The sequence below is a fragment of the Lepus europaeus genome, chromosome 4 (genome assembly GCF_033115175.1).
Source record: "Lepus europaeus isolate LE1 chromosome 4, mLepTim1.pri, whole genome shotgun sequence".
Taxonomy (NCBI): Eukaryota; Metazoa; Chordata; class Mammalia; order Lagomorpha; family Leporidae; genus Lepus; species Lepus europaeus.
In genome coordinates this window covers 28,329,662-28,335,792 of record NC_084830.1, presented here as the reverse complement: position 1 = coordinate 28,335,792, position 6,131 = coordinate 28,329,662, and the positions used below count along the sequence as shown (strand labels likewise).

Sequence of the window (6,131 nt, the reverse complement as noted above, 5' to 3'; positions counted from 1 at the left end):
ATATAGACAATGGCTGTAAACATTAATTAACTAAAAATGACCATTTCACCCATACACAGTAAATTTTAAAATAATCACAGATCATTAAAACTATAGTAGTATAACATTCTTAACCATTGGTTGGACAAAGGTAGAAAACAAAGTGACCAAACTGTATTTGCAGCAATACTGATACACAACAGCATTTTTCTTATTTCTGTTTCTTCACTTGTTTTTCTTTTTTAATTGTACCTCTCACATATAAGGGTGAACATGCAGTATTTGTCTTTCTGTGCCCAGCTTATTTCACTGAACCTGATGTCCTCTGGTTTCATCTATTTTGATGCAAATAGTATGATTTCATTCATTTTTCATAGCTGAATAATATTCTTTTATATATATAAATATATATGAAACTTTATCCATTAATCTGATCATGAACACCTTGATTCCATATTTTGGCTACTGTGAACAGTGTAGCTATAAACATGGTGGTGCAGGTATCTTCTTGATATAACATGTTCATATCTTTTAGATATATACTGAAGTAGGCAGGCATACAGGTTGGAGTTGATCTGATTTGTGAACTGGAAGACCACGCCCCTGTGTGACCTCATGCTCCTACCTGATGCCTTGGCCACGCCCTTGTGTGGCCTCATTCCCCTACCTGGCCATACCGGGGTGCCCACCAGCCAATCAGGTTAATTGACCACTCCCCTTTGGAGTGGGTTAAAAGCCTGGGGCACAGTGTGCCCAGCCTGCTCTTTTTCCCTGGTGTCTTGCTAGGAAGGGGCTTGCTGTAGCCCCACGCCTCCAGGGCACATGGCCTTCGGGCCATGTGCTCTAGGCTTCCTGGCCTAGATGCTCTTCCACGTGGCTGGTTCCTGGTGCTCGGTATGAACCCCTAATTACCTCTTTCTCTTAAATGAAGCTCTTACTCTCCTATGCACCTTTCTTACTAAATAAAAGCTTAAAACATACCATGCTGCCTTGTTTATCTGTGCCGGTATTTAGAATTCTTCTCTAAATATTAGGCAAGAACTCTCTTGGGCTTATTAATATCGGAGATTTAGTAATAAGCCCGTGGTGAAATTGTAAGGCACCCAAATTCTGGTAGTACATATGGCACCCTGGCTAGCATTTCTATGGAATTTTAAGGGGCCACATTTTAGCGTGAATTTTAGGGGGTCTTGTCCGATATCAATACCAGTAGTGGACTGTTGGATCATATAAGTCTATTTCTAATTTTTAAGAAATTGTCCATGCTGTTTTTACAGTGGCTGCACTAATTTATATTCTCACCAACAGTGAGAGTTCACCTTTCTCAATATCCTCACGAGCATTTTGTTACTCTCTGGATTTTAGCTATTCTGACAGGGATGAGGTGATATCTTCCTGTAGCATTTATTACCATTTCTCTAATGATAGTGACATTGCACATTGTTTCATATATTTCTTGGCCATTTATATTTTTTTTTGAAAACTGTCCATTGACGTCCTTTGTCCATTTTGTAACTAGATTGGTTGTTTTCTTGTTGTTGTTGATGTTGAGCATTTTAAGTTGCTGATGTATCCTGGCTTTAATTAATCTTTTGTCTAATAGATAAACTCACAATTTCTTTTTCCATTTTGTCGGATGTCTTTTCACTCTATTGACCACTTCCCTTGCTGTTCAGATCTTTCTGAGTTTGATATAATCCCATTTGTTTACTTTCGCTTTTGTTGCCTGTGTTTTGGGGGTCATATCCAAGAAGTTGTCACCTACAGCAATGTCTTAGAGTGTTTCTCCTGTAGGAGATGAGATTTTGTAGGGCCACAGAGGTGACTTGAAGTTGGACAGCTGTTCATATATGGGTTGATTTACTTCTTAATTATCTAACTCTGAAGGCAAATCCCGGTAGACTATACTCCTAGTGTATCCTAGATTTCAATATTTGCTTCCTCATTCTACAGACCTCTCAAAAGCATCACTTGTACCCCATCCTTATCCGCAGTTGGCAAAACCTCAGGACAAAATGAGCCCCTATGTCTCTGCATTCTAGGCTTCTGTAAGATTGACCTGGTGATTCTTATCCTTATTTTTAGATTTTAGGCTATTTTCATTTTTTTCCTTAGATAGTTTTCTGTACTTTTAGTTGTTTTCAGTGGGAGAAGCGACCTGAATTACATATTCTGACAAAATACTACACTGTCAGCCTTGGTTTACTGTGTTGGTTCGTGGAAAACACGTTCCTGAGGTACTTATAGTAAAGTTCAGTTTATTTATTGTTGCCAAAATATATACTATTCCAAAAATTAGCATTTTCTTCATGTGAATTATTTGGTCCTTCTGATATATAACCATCTCAGGCTGCAGGAATTCTAGTCTCCATTGAGTCAATAGCTCAGAATCCATAGCTGCCTTCCAGGCACCCTCTCCTGCACCTGTAGCCCAGGGAAGAATCCAGGGTATTATAAGTTTCATTTTTTCCCCAAGAATACAGTCCTGTGCTACTCATCACCCAGTGTCTGAAAACAGCTTTTTCATATATTGTATTCAATTTTATTAGTATTTCTGGCTGTAGATGAAATTCAGTCTGAGTTAATCAATCATAGATTTTTTTTTTCCCTATTTTGTTGTTTCATTATTGAGCTGTAGAAAGAAAGTTTTTCAAAATGTATTTTGGATATATGTTGTTTATAAGAGATAGGCACACAAATACTTTCACAAATTTTGTGACATGCCATTAATTTTTAATGATGTATTTATTATGAGTATACTTTCATGACATGAATCAAACCAGTGAGAAATTGTATATTTGCAGTTAAACTTTTAGTTATGTAATTATACATATTTTCCTCCTGCTGGATTACAAAATGATACAATTTATTATTTGGAGAAAAGAGGAAAGAATAAAGCAGACACAAGCAACAACATGTGTACTTACACCACTCACTGGTATCCACTGGTAAGTAGACCAAGTAGACCAATAATATTCCACTTCCGGTAATTGCGTTATGTGGTAAGGCATCAGCTCCAGAACCGGCTCAAACTTCAACTACCAGTTTTGTATCACGAGCTTTATGACAGGGCAATATTACTTCCTGGTTTTTATTTTACCCACTTGTAAAACGGTAATAATCCTGCCCACCTTTCAAATTTGTCCAAGCTATAAATTACAAATGTACAGTGGACATTGACATCAAATCTGAAATTCAAGAAAGCAAAAACAGTGGTTTATATCTTATCTGTTCCATATATACATACTTTACTCCCTAGCTCAATTTAATTTCCATGTCTGAGCCTGGGTTTTAGCTGAACTGACAAAGACTGAAAAGCAGAATATATAATATAATAAATAAGCAAATCAAACAGAGGAAAACAGAAAAAGGCTAAACTTCAATCCTTTTGGTAATTTATACAGCTCGACAGTTTTCTGACACATTACTATAATTTTATAAATGCCAATAATCAAAAAAATTGGATCTTATCTTTCCCATCTATCTATACATACAAAATAATCAATATATGTTATCTGAGTGTGATTGGTCTCAGTGCTTGAAACAAAATTCTCTGAATTTCCTAATTGTTCATTCTACCTAGAGATGCCATTGATATCTCTCTTTCTCTGTCTCTCTCAGAACTTTTTGCTTTATAGCTACTACTAGAAATCTGGGTCCACATTCCATTTTTTATTGGAATACATAAATGTCTCTCCCTTTATCTCTCTCTCCTTCTGGCACCTCTCTCTCTCGTTCTCTCTCTCTCTCTCTCTTTCTCATTCTGTATCTCTTTCATTTTCTCTTAGTATTTCAAGCTGAGGGAGTGGAGAACAGGGTTAATTTCTATTTGATGGGAGCACTTTCTTAATTAATTTGTTGATTTTTAAAAATGTATGTCTTAATTGGAAGGCAGAGAAACAGACAGAGAAATCCTATCACATCCACTGGCTCACTTTCCAAACACCCACAATGGCTGCGGGTGGGCCAGGACAAAGTCAGCAGCTGGGAGCTCAATTCAGGTCCCCCTTGTGGGTAGCAAGGACTCAACTACTTGCTCCATCACTGCTTTCTCCAAGAGAAAAATTGTTAAAACTATTTTATTGGTGAAGCTATTGAGAAAACAGGTATAGGTAAAAAATTGGATCTAGGGGGCTAGCACTGTGGCATACAGGGTAAAGCTGCCGCCTGCAGTGCTGGCATCCAATATGGGCACCAGTTCTAGTCCTGGTTGCTCCTCTTCGATCCAGCTCTCTGCTATGGCCTGGGAAAGCAGTAGAAGATGGCCCAAGTCCTTGGGCCCCTGCACCCACGTAGGAGATCTGGAGAAGCTCCTGGCCCTGGCTTCAGATGGCTGCAGTTCTGGCCCTTGCAGCCAATTGGGAAATGAACAATGGATGGAAGACCTCTCTCTCTCTGCCTCTCCTTCTCTCTCTGTGTAATTGACTTTCAAATAAAAATAAACAAATCTTAAAAGACCTAAACATACTGCCAAATTGTCTTCCAGAAAATTTAACAATTTTCACTGCCACTAGCAGTGTGTTCTGAAGTCTACCAGGCATTTACTGTTACACTGACTTAATTGCTAACACATTTAATTATTTTATACATTTCTTTCTTATTTTATAAATATTTAATCAATGACATATTTTGTAAATTCTGAGACTATATAAGAAAATGAAGTACTTACAACTGTACGACATTAATAGTTAATATTAAAACATTGATGATGTATTTGTTTTCAATTTCGCATTATGTTTGCATGTATGTTTATGTGTGTATATAATATTATGTAGGTATACATTATTTATAAAATTATGCAGGAATACATTATTTATATACTATTTTCCTATTTGGGACTTTATAAAAATTAATGCCTCAGCTCTTTTCCATGGCACCTCGGAGGCCATCAGCTGCTTCAAAATGATCCCGAATATCTTCTTCGCAGCCACTGTTATACAAAAACTCATTGAAGCTGATGAATGTAACTTAATCTTTGGTATGAGAAGCGAATGGCCACAGAAGTTGCTGCCAGCATTCTGAGTGCAGAATGGAAGGGCTATGTGGTCCGAATCAGTGATGCGAATAACAAGGTTTTCCCATTCAGCAGGGTGTCCTGACCCATGGCTGAGTCCACCTACTGCTGGGTAAGGGGCATTCCTGTTGCAGACCAAGGAAAACTGGAGAAAGAAAGGGCAAATCTGTTCGGGGCTGCATTGTTGATGCCAAATTGAGTGTCCTCAGCTTGAGTATTATAAAAATGAGAGAGAGAGAATTGAGATTCCTGGATTTGACTGATACCATGGCACCTGGTCGCCTGGGTCCTAAAAGAGCCAGCAGAATCCACAAACTTTTCATTGTCTCTAGGAAAGATGATGAAACCACTATGTTGTAAGAAGTCCCTGAAACAGAGAAGGTAACTCAAGCACTCAAGATTCAGTGTCTTGATACCCCACACGTCCTGCATCACAAATGACAATGTATTGCTTTGAAGAAACAGCATACAAACAAGAACAAGAAGAGGCTACAGAATATGCTCAACTTTTGGCCAAGAGAATAAAGGAGGCCAAAGAAAAACGCAGTAATGGATTGCCAAGGCAGGTAGGCTGTCTTCTCTGAGAACGTCTACGTCTCAGTCTGAGCCCAGTAAAAAATAAAGTTTTATAACAACAAATAAATGAAATTGTGATTTCAAAAAATCAATGCCTTACATAGATACATATTGATACTATATTTTTTTAAAATTATCCTACATTTTGTAGATCTAATGAGAATTTTGCTCTCTCCCCAGTGAGAAAATCAATTTGGCTACCCAATCTCTTAAATTCATTTTCTGTTGTTTAAGTAAATAATTTTGATTAGAAACATCACTGATACAATCCACCCTGGATATGTTGAACTTCAATTAAAAATATATATCAACCAAATATAAACAAAACAAAATTCTATTTATGAGTACACTCACAAAATATGGTTAACTTCAGATCTTTCAAAGTTCACATAAAAGGTGGTTTACATTTCTACAGTATGTTTTAATAAAGGTCAAAATGTCTAAAGTATTACAGAAAAAGAGAAACCCATTGGGGAGGATAACTTACCCAGATAAAACATTTTCCGCCTTAAATTCTTTGACTCAAACTCAAAGCAAATGTTTCTATGATTAATACAATTTT

The 6,131-nt window shown here is 37.2% G+C and overlaps 1 pseudogene; it reads left to right on the top strand.

Annotated features, from left to right (window-relative positions):
• The first annotated feature begins 4,881 nt into the window (after positions 1 to 4,881).
• On the top strand, positions 4,882 to 5,615 carry LOC133758297 (small ribosomal subunit protein eS6-like; annotated as a pseudogene).
• Positions 5,616 to 6,131: the final 516 nt, after the last annotated feature.